Below are 18,019 nucleotides of genomic sequence, written 5' to 3'. Positions count from 1 at the left end.
TGTTGAATATACCGATACTTTTAACATGGAGTGAGGGTGCATTATTCTTTCAAGAGCTCCTGTTTGGGGTTTCCCTGGAGAAGTTGATTTATTCTTCTCACTACACTTGCTAAAATGAGGCAGAATGTATTTCGTCTTACTTATAGGTCATCCCAGACATGCAGGGGTAAACGCGTATTACCAATGTTGGAACCAGAAGCCTCTGGAAAATTGTGAGGAACCCACTGAAAATACAGCTTCCCACATAAGGAAAAAAAAATCACAAAGGAAGTGATTTTTTTTGGTGACCCAGACTGCTGCTTTCACTCGATTAGCAGCTAAATTATGATAATCATGGTAATTTACCGCTTTATAGGACCTTTAGCTCAAATACCTCAAAGGGTTTTGGAAACCCAAACAAGCCTTATTATACCTCTGTGGCTAAAAAGCATGCAGTTTACAGAGACATGAAGGAAACAGCAGCAAGGCTGAAGTAAGTAATTACTCTAAGTGGTCAGAGAGAAGGACAGGTAGAAGCAAATTCTAGGAAAAGAATTTCAGAAATCTGGCCAATCCTAGATACAAGTGAGGTGCCATGCCCGTGTGAGTGCTAGAATTCCATAGGTGGCCTGGGGACTCCTGCACAAAGTCATGAGAGGAATCGTTACACCGTAAGCCTACAACCAGAATTGGCTAGTTGAAAGTACATCAATCAGGTAATCAAGTCACAACTCTTCAACAATATACAGGTGGGTCAAATCAAGCAAAGCTCGGATTCCAAATCAACCAGCACTTACTGAGCACCTACTGTGTGCCAGCCCTCAGTTGGGTTATCCTATGAAATGTTGATATTAAAACAGCATGGGGCAGAGGACTTCCAGCTCTGGGGAAGATGGAGTAGCCCCCCTCCATCCGAGCTCTCCTTACAACTAAAAGTCCCTGGACATAATATAACATACAGCATGAGAAAACTCTGAAAAGTGGAAGGAAGGAGGCAGACTGCTTAGGAATCTTAAACATTGAGGAATGACCCAGCAATTAGTTCCCTGGGCTTCCTTATTTCTTCCCATCTGTGCGGGACAGGGCACTTCAGAAGCCTTCAGCTATGCAGCACCAAACAGTACAGCCGAAAACGCATCAAGAAAAGCCTGTTGGGCTTCCCTGGTGGCGCAGTGGTTGAGAATCTGCCTGCTAATGCAGGGGACACAGGTTCGAGCCCTGGTCCGGGAGGATCCCACATGCCGCGGAGCAACTAGGCCCGTGAGCCACAACTACTGAGTCTGTGTGTCTGGAGCCTGTGCTCCACAACAAGAGAGGCCACAATAGTGAGAGGCCCGTGCACCGCGATGAAGAGTGGCCCCCGCTTGCCACAACTAGAGAAAGCCCTCACACAGAAACGAAGACCCAACACAGCAAAAATAAATAAATAAAATTAGTAAACTCCTACCCTCAACATCTACTTAAAAAAAAAAAAAAAAAAGAGAAAAAGCCTGTTTTCCCCAACCAAAGGATGAGGGAAAGAGTAGGCTAACAACAGCAAAGCTTTTTGGTAATGCCCACCCTACACCAACCAAAAACCGATAGAACAAATGCATCCTCCTCAAGCCCAGCCCATCCAGGGCCCAAGCAAGGGACATTCTGATTCCCCCACCCAAGTGGTGTAGGCCAAGTGGGAAGCTGTTTTCCCATCCCCCGACTGGCTTGGTAGAAGCAGGCAGTTCTCAAATTCCCCTGCCAGGTGGTATCAACAGCCCATGCAGGGAGCCTGGTTCTGACTACTATCACCATGGACTACATTGCCCATTCTTGAGCTTCATATAAATGGAAACATACAGTGTGTATTCTTTTGTGTCTGGCTTCTTTCGTGTAGCAAAACATTTTTGAGATTTGTCCAAGCAGTTGTATGTATTAGTAGTTAGCTCTTTTTTTTTTAGTGAATAGTATTTCATTGTATGGATAGACACAATTTGTTTATTCATTCCCCTGTTGATTGACAGTTGCTTTGTTTACAGTTTGGGGCCATTATTAAAAGCTACTATGAACATTCTTGTGCAGTCTTTGTACAGGCGTAACTGACTTTGATTTGATGGTATAGACAACATTTCAGCTATATGACAACATTTCAGCTATATATCAATCTCCTGGATGTTTTCATTTACTTTAACGATCTCTTTTAACTACAGTAACCAGACAGTTCTTAAATTTTATATCATTTCATGCTGTTTAAAATCAACCTCAAAAGGAGAAAAAGAATGGGAGAATTAAGGGGTATGAACCCAGTGTGGTTAAAAGCTATTTCAGGTCAAACTAATTCTATAAAGTAGAGGTTTGTATTTCATTTAGTCAACGAACTTACTGAATCTAATTAAGTAGCAACAAGTTATGATGAATGGAGTTGCATCCTTGCTGCTGATGTGCTCACAGCCAAGTTACTTGATAGTATAAAAGTTAAACTACTTAATTTGAGGGAGTTTGGAGGTTGGGAGATATCTTACTGAATTCTCGGTCTTTGAATATTATTCTTCTATGAACATTTTCTGAAGTTGGAAGTGATGAAATTGCATGCAGAGCAAGAAAATGGATAAGCTTGTAAGATCAACAAACCAAAGGGAGTGATAAGAATTGAAATGGTCTCCATTCTTGGAAAAGCAGAAGTTGATGTTATGTATGGGTAGAATGTCAATTCATCTTCACTGACGGGCCATTCCTAAGGTATTCTGTTCTCTCCTCCATGAAAGAAAGAAAGAGAGTGGTAGGTAAGTCATTTTCAAAATAGACCAATGACATAGAGAACCCATTCCTCCTAACAATTTAAAATCTACTGTACCTTGCCGTAATTTAAAAGCTAGTCCTTGTAAGAAAATGTGTTTTGAAGTAGAAATCAGAATGCCTGGCAACTGTGATTCAAGAAGGAAAAACGTCTTTTAAACACATACAGGGGAAGTGAATCCCAGCAAAAACATTATCCCAATTTCTATCTTCATTCACAATTTTTAGTCGCATCCCTGCACCATACCCCCTCCCTAAGGACCCATTACTCTTCCATTATGGCTAATGGACTAGATTCAGAGTTTGCCTGGCATTTCTCTGAAAGGTTTGGTACACATTTCCTGTTAGATGCTGCTAAGTGCTAATCATTTTTATTAAGGAAGACATGGTTGAGCAGTAAAAGTCCTGCAGAAAGGAGCCTAAGCACAATGGGTGGCGTTTCTAAATCCTTTAGACTAATTAGGCTCATTCTCAAGGGATCCCTGAAGGAGAAACTTGAATTCCCTTGTTTCTGAGAAACTCTGTGGACTCAAGTCCTCAACTGCTTTATTCTGACCTTCACAATATGCTTTTCTATTGATATTGTGCATCTCTGTGTGGTGAATTCACTTGAAGTACAATAAACTCTTGATCAACTAAATTAAAAATAATGGTTTCTTCCCTCTCATGCATCCTGCAAATTGCCTTCTGCCCATTAGCTAGTAATGGTTCCCCTTTCATTTTGCATGTCTTTGCAGTTTGGGAGATCTCTCTGGGTCCTCTCTGCATTCTACTTCTATGTTCTGCTTTTGGACTATCACCTCCACATGGCTTTTTGCTTCTTTATTTGGTAGGAAAGAAAATTCCCCAGTTGTCATAGTGGAAAAGGTTAGCCATTTCTTCCTGTGTAAAAGCTTTAAGTACCACTTGGCCATAACATTTTAGGACCATGACAATCATTTTATATCATATAATCAATCATTTTTAATCTACCCATGAAGGAATGACATGGTAGTAAGTTCCCTGAGCTCCCAAGTTGGTCACAGATGCTATAACTGATTCTCTCTTTGAAATCTCCCATGCCTATTGTGTTTCCTGTTACTAGAGGTAGGACATGCCTTAAACCTCTTTTCTAAGCCAAATGTAGTTTAAAGGCCACTAGCCTGACATTCAATTCCAAGTGCCAAAGCCAGGTACAGCTATTCTAGCCTGAAGTGTCATTCTACAGCAAATCCTGTTATAATGAGATTGCACTGTGCAATATTTTCAAAAAATCAAGGCATCCTGACAATTACCATAATGGCAAACAGTCTAAATAAGAGGACACAAACCATTTGAATGACTGTTTGAGACATTCAAGATGACAAGCTTTGGTAGCTTAAGCTCTGGTTTATCCTGGATAAAAATGAAAATTGCCTCCTGCCTGGTCTTGCATAAATTTGGATCGCAGGTAATAAGTGACAAGATGAATTTTCCTTTCCAGTCAAATCACTTGTCACCCTTCAGTCCACCTTCAATTACTTGTGCTATCTTTAGCATTCAAGAAATATTTCTATTTATATAACAAATTGTGGGAAACTATTTTGGAGCTAGATTGGAATTTTCTTATGCTGATCTTTTTTGTATCCCCTGAATTGCAAAGTCATACACTTATGGCTTATTTCAATTAAAATCAACTCTACTGCTTAGTGAACGTTTATTGAATGTCTACTTTGTTTAAACAAACAAACAAAATGCTGCTAATTCACCCAATGTGTATCACACTTTTGTGACTTTTGTGTTTATAGCCCTGTATCAGTTTACCTATATTCTCTTGATTCAGTATTACTCTGATTAACAATCAATACTTGAATTTCTTTCCTTGTGGATATTTATACAGCATCACCACCTATTTGCCTGGCCACTTGATCGATGTGTTTCACCTCTTGGTCACTAGCTGGAACACCTTAGAGTCATCCATACGTTTTTGTCTATAGGTTTTGCCAGCATGCATTGACCGTGACTGGCTCACTTACATGCTTACACTGATTATTTAAAATAGCAAGTGTAATTGTAGCATTGCAAACTAACATGGATGAGATCCTGCAGGTTGGATCTGCCTGCGTTGTGAGTCCACTGTGCTGTGCTAGGTACCATGGAGACACAAAGATGAGCCTTGTGCTGTTCCCAAATTCAAGAAGATCCCACCCTGATGTGGGAGGAAGACAGTACAGGATAAAGCACAAGGAACAAGGCAGTGAATGTCTTAAGCAGAGCAGAGGAAGAGGTTAAATCCGAGGACAATCCTAGAAGCTAAAGGGAGGGTGTGGCATTTGAGCCGGCCCTGAAAAGACAGGTAGGATGGTAAGGGGGATAAGTGGAGGGTCAGGTAAGTCCAGACAAAGCGAACATAAGCGAACTCTCGGAGCTGGGAAAGGGCAGATGTGTTCAGGGAACGAGAAGATGCTGGAAGTTGCTACTGATGGGGTAAAGAGGGGGGCGTGTTGCAGAGGGGCAAAAGGAAGACGAGTAGGATAGGGCCCATCTGGATGTGAAGCCCAGCTCTGCCACTTATGTGACCTTGGACGCTGCACTCAACCTCGTTAAGGCTCCCTGCCTCATGTTTTGAATAGGGAAAATAACACTGTCTCATAGGATGGTTGTGAGGATTAAATGAGCTGAGGTGTCCATTGCCTGTTAATACCCTTCCCTCATACCTCATTTTTCTTCTGAAATCACTGTACCTCCAAAGAAAGCAAAAGAAGAATTTAAATACTGATTTCTTTCAGAATGTAGGATAACGGTCAGTGTCTATTGAGTGTTCAATATATGCCAGACACGGGGCTAAGTATTCCATATGCATCCTCTCCAAGAGTTCTGTTCTATTTTCATACCCATTTTGCAGAGGAGGAAGCGGGGGCTTATAGAGATGAAGTGACTATCCCAAAACTGTTAAGGAGTAGAACAGGAATTTTGAGCTGGGCAGTCTGCTTCCATGGTCCCTGTTCTCAAACACCCCACTGACTTCTGCCCTGTTCAAGTCCATCCATTTATTCAACAGAAATCCACTTGACACATAGTATGTGTCAGACCCTATCAGTGAACCCAAGAGACAAAGATCTCGGGCCTCTTGAACCTCTGGTCTTTACAGGAAGGAGGCCAATAGACATATAAGCAGGTTGCATAATATCTGGGGAAATGTTAAGTGCTATGGGGCAAGAAGAAAGCAGGAGCAGACAGTAGGGGGTGTAGGAGGGGGTTACAGTATTCAGATATAGCGGCCTCAGGGAAGGTTCCTGAGCCAAGGTGACACTGAGCAGAAACTTCAAGGAAGTCAAGGGGGGCCCTTGAGGATGCCTGGGAGACTCCATGAAAGGGTCCTGAGGGGCGAGCAGGCTGGGCACCTTGTAGAAAGAACAAGGAGGTCAGTGTGGCTGCAGTGGGGTGAGTGAGGAGGAGAGCAGCCAACCAAACCTTGGAAGGTCTTGTGGGCCCTGTAAGGACTTGGGCTTTTCTAAGAAGGAGCTGGGAGCCATGGGTGGGTTTTGAGCAGAGGAAGGGCATGATCTCATATTGCAAGAACATCCGTCTGCCTTTGCTTTTGAGGCTCATGGAGCCATTTACAAGTACTGCAGCCACTCCGGCAAAATGAAGATGATAGATAAATGATGATAAAATAGATGGGAACAGCAGCGGAAAGAAGTGGCAAGGGTCACGTGATGTATCATGAAGGTGGAGCCAGTAGGGTTTGCTGATGGGTTAAAGGGCAGGCTATGAGAGAAAAGTGGAGCCTGCCGATGAAGCCAAGGGTCTTTTGGAGGCTCTGTAACCGGACTGCGCTCTGGCGCTCCAGTCATCACGTGTTGGCTCCCACTAACCAGCTTACTCCACCAAGACAGGGAAACCTGCTCTCCTAGGACTCTCGCTTTGGGGTAATAACCTGGAGACAGTGAAAATAAGGCTTAGCGGAACACAGATGTGCCAGGGTAGAGCACAAAATGACTGCAAAGTATGGAATTTGGGCTGCTGTTATTGCCCTTAAATGAAACAATAGAACTGTGTCTTCAGTCTCCCTGGCTCACGCAAAGCTATTCAGTTTGAGAGGGAAGTGGCAGCCACTGATAGAACGTGGAACGTCTATCTGGGGAGGTATTTTTGTTTTTTTGTTTTTTTGTTTTTGCAGTACGCGGGCCTCTCACTGCTGTCGCCTCTCCCGTTGTGGAGCACAGGCTCCGGACGCGCAGGCTCAGCGGCCATGGCTCATGGGCCCAGCCGCTCCGCAGCATGTGGGATGTTCCCGGACCGGGGCACAAACCCGTGTTCCCTGCATCGGCAGACGGACTCTCAACCAGTGCACCACCAGGGAAGCCCTATCTGTGGAGTTTTGCTACCAGTTTTGCTTTAATTACTCTACATTTTTTTAAGCTGCAGAAAAAATCAAGGCTTACCTAGTCAGCCCAGCTTTCCCTCTGTGTCTTGGAAAAAGCCATTTCCTTTCACCTAATCTCTCCTTCTTCTCTACACAAATGCGTGCGTATTCTCCTTGAGGAGAATCCAGTGTTTCTGTACACAAGCATGTGGTCACACACATATCCTTAGTACCCACACATATCAAATGAGGAGTGATGCCATTTTTGAACCAGGTGCTTTCACACAGATCATTAAAAGAGACTGTATATACCATCGGCCCTGGGTATCCACAGGGGTATTGATTCCAGGACCCCCACCCCATACCAAGATCCCCAGATGCTCAAGTCGCTGATATGAAACGGATGGTACAGTCAGCCCTCTGTATCTGTGGTTTCATATATTCTGACATGGAGGGCAGCTGTATATGGACTGGTTCTCCGAATTACCTGCTCTTTGCTCTAAGCCAAGTTCCTTAACCTAGGGGTACTCTTTGTCTTATTTGTATCATGGGGCCATTGATAACACCAACCTCTTAGGGTTTTTATGAAGACTGAAAGAAAACATATAAATCCTTTAACTCAGGACCCAGCACCTAAAAAGTCCTCAATAAATAGTCTTTGCCATTTTATTATGATCATGGTTATGTTTGTGGTTAACCTTATTTATAAGCTTAATTAGATGGCTGAAATTAAGTAGGTGATAAATAAATATTAATCCATTCTCTTTCTCTCTCGACCATATTGAGATCAGAATCTTGCAAAACACCCAGGCCTCTTGAGGCCAAGACTTGGAGCTGGCCCACCGTCGTCTCCCCTACCACATTCTATTGAACATTTGCCGGAGCCAGTCACTGTCAACTATTGGCCATGCAATGAGCGTGGATAAGGGGGGAGAGAAGGTAGGAAGGACGGAGGCCATTTTACAATCGACTGCAGTTAATTACACATCAACTTATGCAAGTCAATGCCTGCGTGGAAAGGAGAGGGCGTCAAACCATAACCCCAGTCTCCTCTTGTGCTCAAGCTGGGTTGCCCTGCTACAAACTTAGGACAGACTGATGGCCAATCATGAGAGTTATTCATATCCTTCCTAATGATGGAAAAGTGGAGTTTTCAGCTACTTTCAGGCAGGATCCCTGTCAACCTTCACCACCATCTCAGAGAACTCCACTTCACAGAAGCAATATTGAAAAGTTGGATGCAGATCCAACTGTTATAAATTGATCCTATTTCCCCAGAGCCCTGTTATGTTTGTTCTCATCATTTCTGATTGATCTTGGCAGGATCTGTGAGTCTCTGCTGTCCACTAACCCTTAGCTTCCAGATTTCTCTGATCCCAGCCTCTATGACAAGCTGATTTGTAAATGATTTGTCAACAAACACTTCCATTTATTGAAGGTGTTTATTTGTAAAGCAATTTGGTGACAAATCCTTGCTTCAGTCACCTGTTTGCTTTGGAAAATAGGATTTTTTTTTAAATGAAGGCAGCCCTGGACATATTCCTTGGTAGATGCGGAAATCAGAGTAACTGCCTGAGCAGTGTTTCCACTGAGGTTTCACCTAGAATCAAAATGTCATCCTTAAACCAATGAACTACCGCTTGGTGATTATGTGACTGATTGAATGGTCCCTTAAGTGAATGTGCAGAAACCACCTTCCAAGTAGACTAACTAGACGATTTCCTTACAAACTGTAATTCTAAGGCTATGGAAAATACATCCATTCATCTGCTCAGTGATAGCTGAAATTGATAGCACAGGCTCTTTTACATAATTAAATAAAGACTTAAATTGCAAATATCCTTGTTGGCTTGAACACAGTCTTGCATTCATATTAATGATATAATATGATTAAATAAGAAGATAGATTGATAGATAGACTGATACTCTATCATCTATTTCTTTATTCACCAAATATATTCTGAGCACTTACTGTGTGTTAAGATCCTTCCTTTCCTCTACTTTTTTTTCTTTAAAAAAATCCTTTCCTTCTTGCTCCCATTCTTCCTTTCTTCTTTCCTTTAATTTTTTTTCTTTTCAATCTGAAGCGTCATGATATTTTTTCCAAGCCTCAGTGCAGAACTCTCTTCCTTTAGAAAGGACAAGTAAGGATGTCATCTGGTGAGCTAGTTAGCCCTTATGTAGAAAGCATGTCTTTTTATTCTGATGCTTTGACATCTTGGGGCCTTGCTGACACTGGAAAGGACTGCCCTTCCCAGAGTTAGTTAATTCCTAGAGAAAGCAAACAACTTCCCAAGACTGCACCTTTTACATGGAAACTAACCATCCAGCACCCAGATTCCCCAACCACGTCCTTTACCTAGCTCTTATGTTCTAGGCTGACATCCACCTGTCCTAATCACCCCAGGCCAGGTAACAGACAACTAAGGTCAGCCCCCATGCCACAGAGTCTGCTAAAATTACTCAAACTAGCCAATCCTAAGCCTGTTTGCCCTGCCTCATACGTTTCTTCCTGCAGAAACTGCAGTAAAGGGTCTCTCCACATTTCCCCCCTCCTTCTGGCTCCTAAATGACCCTGGTGCTTCCCTATATAGCCCTTTGTGGGAGTGATGTGTTTCCTGGTTCTAGGTATCTGTGAGATTTTAAAACTTCTTCCTTCATGACTATCATTTTTGTGTCTGCATGTCTTCCCACATCAAATTCCAGCTGTGTTTTAAAAAACCTTAACATCTGGAGTCAAACAGAAGATGAGAAGTGTCCGTTTTTCCATCTCCCAGATCCTCTTCCCAGGCCCACACGGGTCAGCTCCGATCACTACAGTATGAAAAAAGTGGGCCCAAGGGATACCTACGAGTGACAAGGCAAATACAAAGCAAGAGATGCATTAAGAGATTCTCAGTACCCAACACCTGAGTTGCCTAAGCTTCCTGCCCCAGGAAAGGAGGAGTGCCTGCGTTCCCATGCCAGGCATAAAGCAGTGATGTGCTGAGTGTCAGTTCATATTCTCTCTTCAGTGAAGCATTTGGAGATAGAACATTGAACATGTCCCTGCCCTGAAGGGGATCACCTGCTGGCGAGGGAGAGGGACAGTACATGAGATAACTGCTGTAAGCATATTACTGCTTCACACAGCTCTCAGGGGAGCTGCCGGTACAGGTGGAATTTGCACTGGATCTTGAAGGGTGTGCAGAAGATTACTTGAAGAAGGTCAGGTTGGATATCTTAGATAGAGGAGCATTATTTCTTTGCAAGAAAAAAAAAAAAGCGTGGGAAAGAGTTAGTTTTTAGAAACCTGATAGTGTTTCTGTGGTTTTACATTTTTCCTTAGCTTGTATTTTCTCCATCAGCCACTGCCATGTCAGCAAATCGCAAAAGTAGAGCAGAAGTGCGGCATTGCGGTGTGTCCGTCTCAGGATTGTGACTTTGCAGATATGGGCAAGATCATTCCCTCTTTCCAGAGCTCAGACCCTGACTCAAGCGTCTAGGGCGCAGGGGGTAGGCAAGAGGGAGAAAGCAACGTGGTTTGCATGTGTCTGGCCCTTTAAGAGCCACTTGAAATAATACCAAGAAGAGAAAAATGAGCTGGTGAATTTTTAGCAGCAGATTTACACTCCATATTACTAGCCTTGATTCTTCAGCAAACTGTTATGTGTCCAACCAAAAATATTGGGTGTGAGTGCGGGGGTAGCATTCTCAAGATGCCAGCTATTAAGCACAGCAGTCATAATTTTTGCAGTGGCCCAGATCTTTGACACTCACTGATGTTAACCAGTTCCCAAATTCCAAAGGTTTACAAAACGTAGCCCTCTTAACAGACGTAAGGCACTCCATTACTTTCAAATTGCTCTACTCTGTCCAGACCCACGCTGCACTCATTTCCAAAGGAGATGACTTGAGAAGCTGAAGAGCCTCAGTTATTCTCAGTCACTCTACAAGGCAAACACAAAATTAATCGGGGCTCCTGTGTTTGGCTTCAGTCAGGCATGCAGCAGAGAATGCCATAAATAAAAACACTGAGTCTGACTGTTGGCCAAACCTCGGGGAAGTCTGTTTTCAACGGGGTAAAAGAAAGCCATGCCAACCTTTCAACACATTCTTCTGTGAGAGGAAAAACTAGAAAATGTCTCAAACAAACAAAGCCCTGATTAGTGAAGGAGTTGCCCCTTCACTATTAACCCATTAACAGAGATATTGGCTAATTTTCTTAAAATGTTAAATAATCATCCTTATTTCTTGCTATTGGGTCAGCAGTGTTTCCAGCTAAACCATAGTCGAGGTTTAGGGTCTTTTCATGCACATGGCCACCACAGGGGCTAAAACACCTTTGGTCCTTTGCTGGCACTTGCTTCCTTGTTAATGTTTTAGAATTTGAGGATGCTTTAAGTGGAAGAGACCTTGGCGATCTCCTTTGCAGAGGAGAGAAACACACACACATGAAAAAAAAATTCAGAAGATAAATCATCATCCTAAGCTTTTACCAAGCATTTATTATGTGTGAGACACTCTGATAAAAGCTTTATATGGCAACTCTTGAATTCTCACAACAGCCCTATGAAGGAAGGCCTTTTATTGCCCCCATTTTATATATGGGAAACCTACACAGACTAAGTAATCCATCCAGGATGACACAACTCAGAAGTGGAGAAGCAGGGATTCAAGCCAAGTTCCTCTGCCCTCCAACCACAGGGCTGGACCACACTGGGTGCTGGGATAGGATAGGTGATAGCACCGGGGTGCATGGTGGGCCAGAATGAGGACCCAGCCCTTCCAAATCCATTTACTTCTCCTCACACAAGGCTGGCTAGTAGAGTCACAGGACAAGAATATGCATCCTTTACTTACAGCCCAGCTCAGATTAAGAGCTTCTTGGAAAAGATACTATGTTTCTTCTAATTGTATACCCAACACCTACTATAGTCAGGCCTTAGGTTGTGGATCAACCAATGTTCGTTGAATAAGGGAATGAATGAATTTAACCAAAAGTTATGTTCCCGGGCCTCCCTGGTGGCGCAGTGGTTGAGAGTCCGCCTGCCGATGCAGGGGATACGGGTTCGTGCCCCGGTCTGGGAGGATCCCATATGCCGCGGAGCGGCTGGGCCCGTGAGCCATGGCCGCTGGGCCTGCGCGTCCGGAGCCTGTGCTCCGCAGCGGGAGAGGCCACAGCAGTGAGAGGCCCGCATACCGCAAAAAAAAAAAAAAAAAAAAAAAAAAAGTTATGTTCCCTTTGACACTTCTCAAGTTTCAGGTAAACAACACAAACAAGTTCCAGAGATGAAAATTCCCAATACAATTTGGCTTCCAAAAGTATCCATGTATCCACTTAAAAAGCAGAGTCATTCGAAACTATCATCAATGTTCCACCCATCCTAACATGTATATTAGGTAGCAGGTGGACCAAAGGAGCTCAGGGTAATTATAAGGCTGTACTGGACAAGATGCTTGAATTTAAATGAAAGTCCACCCCACTGGGGACAGATTCCTGGCCTCTGTCTCAGATGTAATTCAGCTGAGGGATAGAGGGGAGAATTGCAGTTGAAAATACAAGAGAACGTATTCTGGAAGTCTCTTATTTCTCAAGGAAAACCACCTATAAAAAATACTGAAATGTAAAGTTGATTATTCAATAGATAGCTTTCAAAAATAATTCCATGATAAGTAGGAGTTCTCATTAATTTTATATACTCAGTCCATTTTGTTTCTTTTCAGAACCGTAGCCACTCAATCCCCAAACACACCTTATATCAGACTAACTAGGGGTCATTTCCCTTACCCAGTCTTGTGGATATATTCATAAAGGACTGTTCTCTGGAAGAAAGTGATGGGGGTGCAAGAATTAAGAACAGGGCAACTGAAATCAGTCTTTGAATCTTTTCCCTGCCACTTAGCAACTGTGGGACTTGGGCAAGTTATTTTATATCTTTGTGCCTTATTTTCCTTAGTTGTAAATAGGGATAATAATGAGAGTACCAAAGTACCCAACCCCATAGGGATGGCCTAAGGATTGAATAAAAAGATACATGCAGGACTTATAAAACAATGGCTGACCCATGGTAAATTCTTCAGAAAGGTTAAATATCATTATTGATTTTCTGTTATTAATAATTTACTTTATTTCCTTAGTTCTCATTTGGAATAGTGTGAATTGAGAGGGCTCTACCATTCAAAAATTAGCTTTGATAATAAAGCTGTCACCTTATTTGCCAGTTTAATCTGTTAGAGATGCAAGTACCATTTCCACAGCCCAGACAAGATGCTATCACCATATGCTCAACATAAATGTACCTGAGTTGTCTGGGGATAAACTGAAGAAAACAAACAAAAATGATCTTACCTAAATATAGGAATAATAAAAGTGACCAATTATGATGACCTACTTTGTATTGGAATTTTATATAATTTCGAATCCTCACCACCTTAAAGCGTAGATATTATTATTCTATTTTATTTTATTTATTTGTTTTATGGCCACGTGCCCCTCAGCTTGCAGGATCTTTGTTTCCCGACCAGGGATCTAACCTGGGCTCCCAGCAGTGGAAGCATGGAGTCCTAACCACTGGACTGCCAGGGAATTCCCTTATTATTCTATTTAATAAATGTAAACTCTGAAGCTGGGAAAAGTTAAGTATTCTGCACCAGGTCACATAGCTAGCAAGTGACTGAGATGGGTTTTGAATCCTGCTTTTTCTGATCAAAGCCCACATTATATTATATATACACCCCTCCGTAAGACAGAGGTTCTCAGCCTTGAAAACTATCGATACTCAGGACTCATCCAAAACAACTGAATCACCTCAGCAGGGGGTGGAGGGAAAATAGACACCTGTAATTTATCAACGTTTCCAGGTGGTTCTGCTGTGCTGGCAGGTCTGAGAACCACTTATCTAGACTCTGCTCTCTTCTGAAATGTGTAAAATAACTATTAACCTAAAGCAACATCTTTCCCATTATGTATTCCATTAATTAGTTTAAAGTAGCTGAAGTGAAGACTCATTTACATCATTTACTCAATGAATTAATTTTCACTGTTTAGAAAGTCATCCATCCAAATTTGGATGAGGAATCTCATGTCACTTTGTTTCTAGATTATGAGCCATACAGTCGCTTCTGGTGATTTTTTTCATTCAAAAAGTATTTTTGAGAGCCCTGTTTGTGTCCTTATTGTTACTTATGAGAGACATAAAGAAATATGAGCCACTGTTCTTCTCAGAGTTGGTGATCATTATTACAACATAGACCTATGGAGCATTTTATTGATACTGGTCACTATAAAACCCATCAGGTAAATAGTGGCGAACAATGTACGTGTAGCTACTATCCTCTTGGAACTTACAGGCTAGTACAGAGATAGGAGGTAAACATGTAAATTGGTAAATAAATATGTAATTACAAATTATGACAAATGTTATGAAGAAATAAACAGAGAGGGTCTCCTTTAGATTGGGTGATCAGGGATAGTTTCCATGCAACAGCTTCAAAATCATGAGTCTCTCTGAGAATTGTCTGGTGTATTCCTAATAGTTAATTTTATAACAGTGGGTACGCCCAGTATATCCTCTCTTGTGTCTGACTTCTTTACCTCAGCATAACGTTTTTGAGTTGCATCATGCTACTGAGTGCATTAACAGTTCATTTCTTATTATTGCTAAGCAGAATTCGATTGTATGAATATACTCTCGGTGATGTTTATGCACATGAAAATTTAAGAATCACTGAATGTGATTGTTGCGTCTTTAAGGGCAGGAACAATGCCTAATACACTTATCGTACTTTCCAAAAAAATTGGCACAGAAGATTGCAGTTAGTAGGTATTCAGTATACATTAGCTGACTGGATGAATTTTGATGCTTGAGGATGAGACCTATTGTTCTCTCTCCAGTGTCCCTACCCACAATAATCATATGACTCTTTAAAAAAAAAAAAAAGTCGACGTTAATTTGAGCCAACAAAAGACAGGAATGATTGAGCATTTTCACACAATGCAAATGATTCATTTGAGGCGAAGGCAAGGAATCACATCAACAGCAGTGAGCCTGTTTATTCTCAGGATTCTTTAAAATCCAATGTGTGTCTACCAAACGTAAAATAGATAGCTAGTGGGAAGCAGCCACCATAGCACAGGGAGATCAGCTCAGTGCTTTGTGACCACCTAGAGGGGTGGGATAGGGAGAGTGGGAGGGAGACACAAGAGGGAGGAGATATGGGGATATATGCATATGTATAGCTGATTCACTTTGTTATAAAGCAGAAACTAACACACCATTGTAAAGCAATTATACTCCAATAAAGATGTTAAAAAAAAATCAAATGTTTGTAACGCAGGTAGACATTGCCACATTCATAAACATGTCTGTGGTTGGTTCTGACTCTTTAGCTGTGATGCTAATTAATTACACAAAATTCAGATGCATTGAGAGGTGAGGATGATACTGTAAGTTCCTAAGAAAACGGAGCTCACCTTTATTCGTCTGTGCTTCCGCTACAGGCTGAGTCGCAGCATCTAGAATCTAGTAGGTGCTCAATAAAGGTTTCTGGAATTGAACTGAATGTAGACAAATTGCTTTAATACCAAATACAAATGTTTACAATGTACTTATCCATAATAAGTAGTTTGGGAACATTCAAAGAAACCCTCACCCAGCCTGCATTTTAATGCAGGTTACATTTCTGAGCTGAGCCTGATGTTCTCCATAATGACTCCCCTGAAACCAGGCTAACATTTAAAACAGGGTGCCACAAGCAGTCTGGGAAATGTCAGTGTGGTTTGCGATTACGAGCTGGTCTAAATGAAGAAAACAAGCTCCCTTTAATAAACTGAAGCTTTATACAGACTGCAGAAATTTATTAAAATGAAGGGAGAAGGGCTTCACTAAACTAAAAGGCTTAGACATATCATTGCCTATTAAAATTTATTCATTCATTACAGGCTAAAACCATCAAGAGTGATTCCATTATGATGGGAGGCAGTTAGAAGATAGTTGTTGAGTGCTTTGAGCTCTGCAGTCAGAATTAGGTCTGCCGTGTCCTACCTGAGACCTAGGGCAATCCACCTAACCTCTCTGACCCTTAGTTCCCTGGCCTACAAAGAGGTGATAACATTAACAGCCACACTGTGCTGTACTCTGATTGAATTATGTAACTCATTGTATAATGTCTTTAGACAAGTTGTGGACAGAAGTTCAGCACATCTGCATCATCTGAGAGCTTATTAGGAATGCAGAATCTTAAGTCCAACCCCAGACCTATTGAATCAGAAACTCCATCTTAGCAAGATCCCCAGCTGACTCGCATGCACATTAGAGTGTAAGAAAAGTGGATCTGAAGCATTTACACATGACAGGCACACCGTAAATGCTCCATAAATATTTGCTATTATTATGGTAAGGAAAATTTTAGAAATATAAATAAAACATAGTTTTGCCGTCTCCCCAAAGATAGTCAGATGCATTTCTTTACTATATTGTACATGTCTTTCATCTTCTTAAAATTGTTTCACTATTGCAAAGATCAATATACAACATTCAGTGTAAACACCGACTCTCTTAATTTTGACAATCATTTATAAAACCAGGGTTGAATAGTAGACACTGATCACCTAAAAAGCAGGCTAGATCTCTTTGTGGACTACAAACATGCAGCTTTATCAGAATTGGCCGGCTGATGTTAACATGAAATTATTAATTGACCTTTCTTCTTCCTCACAGCCACAGACAGATATATTGGTTTTAAACAGATTCTTCACACTCTGGTAGCTTGGTTCCCGCTTTCCACACCTACAATTGACTGAATAAGATGAAACATAAGGGAACAAATAGTAGAAATTTAAGAGGTGATCATTTCTAGTTTTCTTGAGCCTATTTTAACAAAGATTGGGGGACAACAGCGCTTTCCTCATGGTTTTTTTTCCCCTCTGCATCAATACACTTGTGTGTGCTCTCTGAAAACCTCTAAGAGAAATAAGTAGTTCACTATTTGTCTTTAAGAATCCTCTATCTCAGGGCTTCCCTGGTGGCGCAGCGGTTGAGAGTCCGCCTGCCGATGCAGGGGACACGGGTTCGTGCCCCGGTCCGGGAAGATCCCACATCCCGCGGAGCGGCTGGGTCCGTGAGCCATGGCCGCTGAGCCTGTGCTCCGCAGCGGGAGGGGCCACAACAGTGAGAGGACCGCGTACCGCAAAAAAAAAAAAAAAGAATCCTCTATCTCACCTGAGTAGGAGCTGAGAGCATAGCAAAGACAATGCATTTCTTACGAATGTCAAATGAAAAGTACAAACCACTGAAATTTTTCAGGGCAGGAAGTTAGCCCCAAAGCAAATGGGCTGAAGGCGTCAGGCTGGAAAAAGTTAATCTACTGGAGTCTCTTCTAAGAACAGTCAAGTCATTTTAAATTCTAATGCAACATTTCTGTACAGTGCTTCCTCAACCGTAGCTGAACTGAAGAAGTAGGAGGCATTTACAATGGACGCTTTATAAAAGCAGACTCAGAAGTTTGTCTTCCTGGTTGTGTGCTGACCTGAGCTGTTATCCCTCTCTGCCTTCACTGAGAATGTTTTCTGGAATCCTAAGAGTTGTACAGCCCACTGCATGGAGAGGAGATCTCCTGCACATTGTTTGTGGACTGTTATCTGGTCGTCAAAATTGAGAAAGTTCGATTTGTCTTCAGCGACCATTCCCTACACACACACACACACCCATGGGTGCACACATATTCCCTTCTTGGGTCCTTTGACCCCACTTTTAACAAATTTACCTTCATGGGGCCCTCAGATTGTCCCAAGTCCCTCTTATCACAGACGTGGTGAATCAAATAAAATAATTCACATTGCAATATCTGCATCAGATAACATCTGTCTTTTAAAACATTTTGAGATTTTGAAGGCATACACAAAAGGCACAAAGAATAGAGCTTTTCTATAAAACATACTCCAGAGACGACTTCTTAGCTCAC

This window comes from Mesoplodon densirostris, chromosome 10 (genome assembly GCF_025265405.1).
Source record: "Mesoplodon densirostris isolate mMesDen1 chromosome 10, mMesDen1 primary haplotype, whole genome shotgun sequence".
In the NCBI taxonomy this organism is placed as follows: Eukaryota; Metazoa; Chordata; class Mammalia; order Artiodactyla; family Ziphiidae; genus Mesoplodon; species Mesoplodon densirostris.
This window is presented reverse-complemented; position numbering follows the sequence as displayed.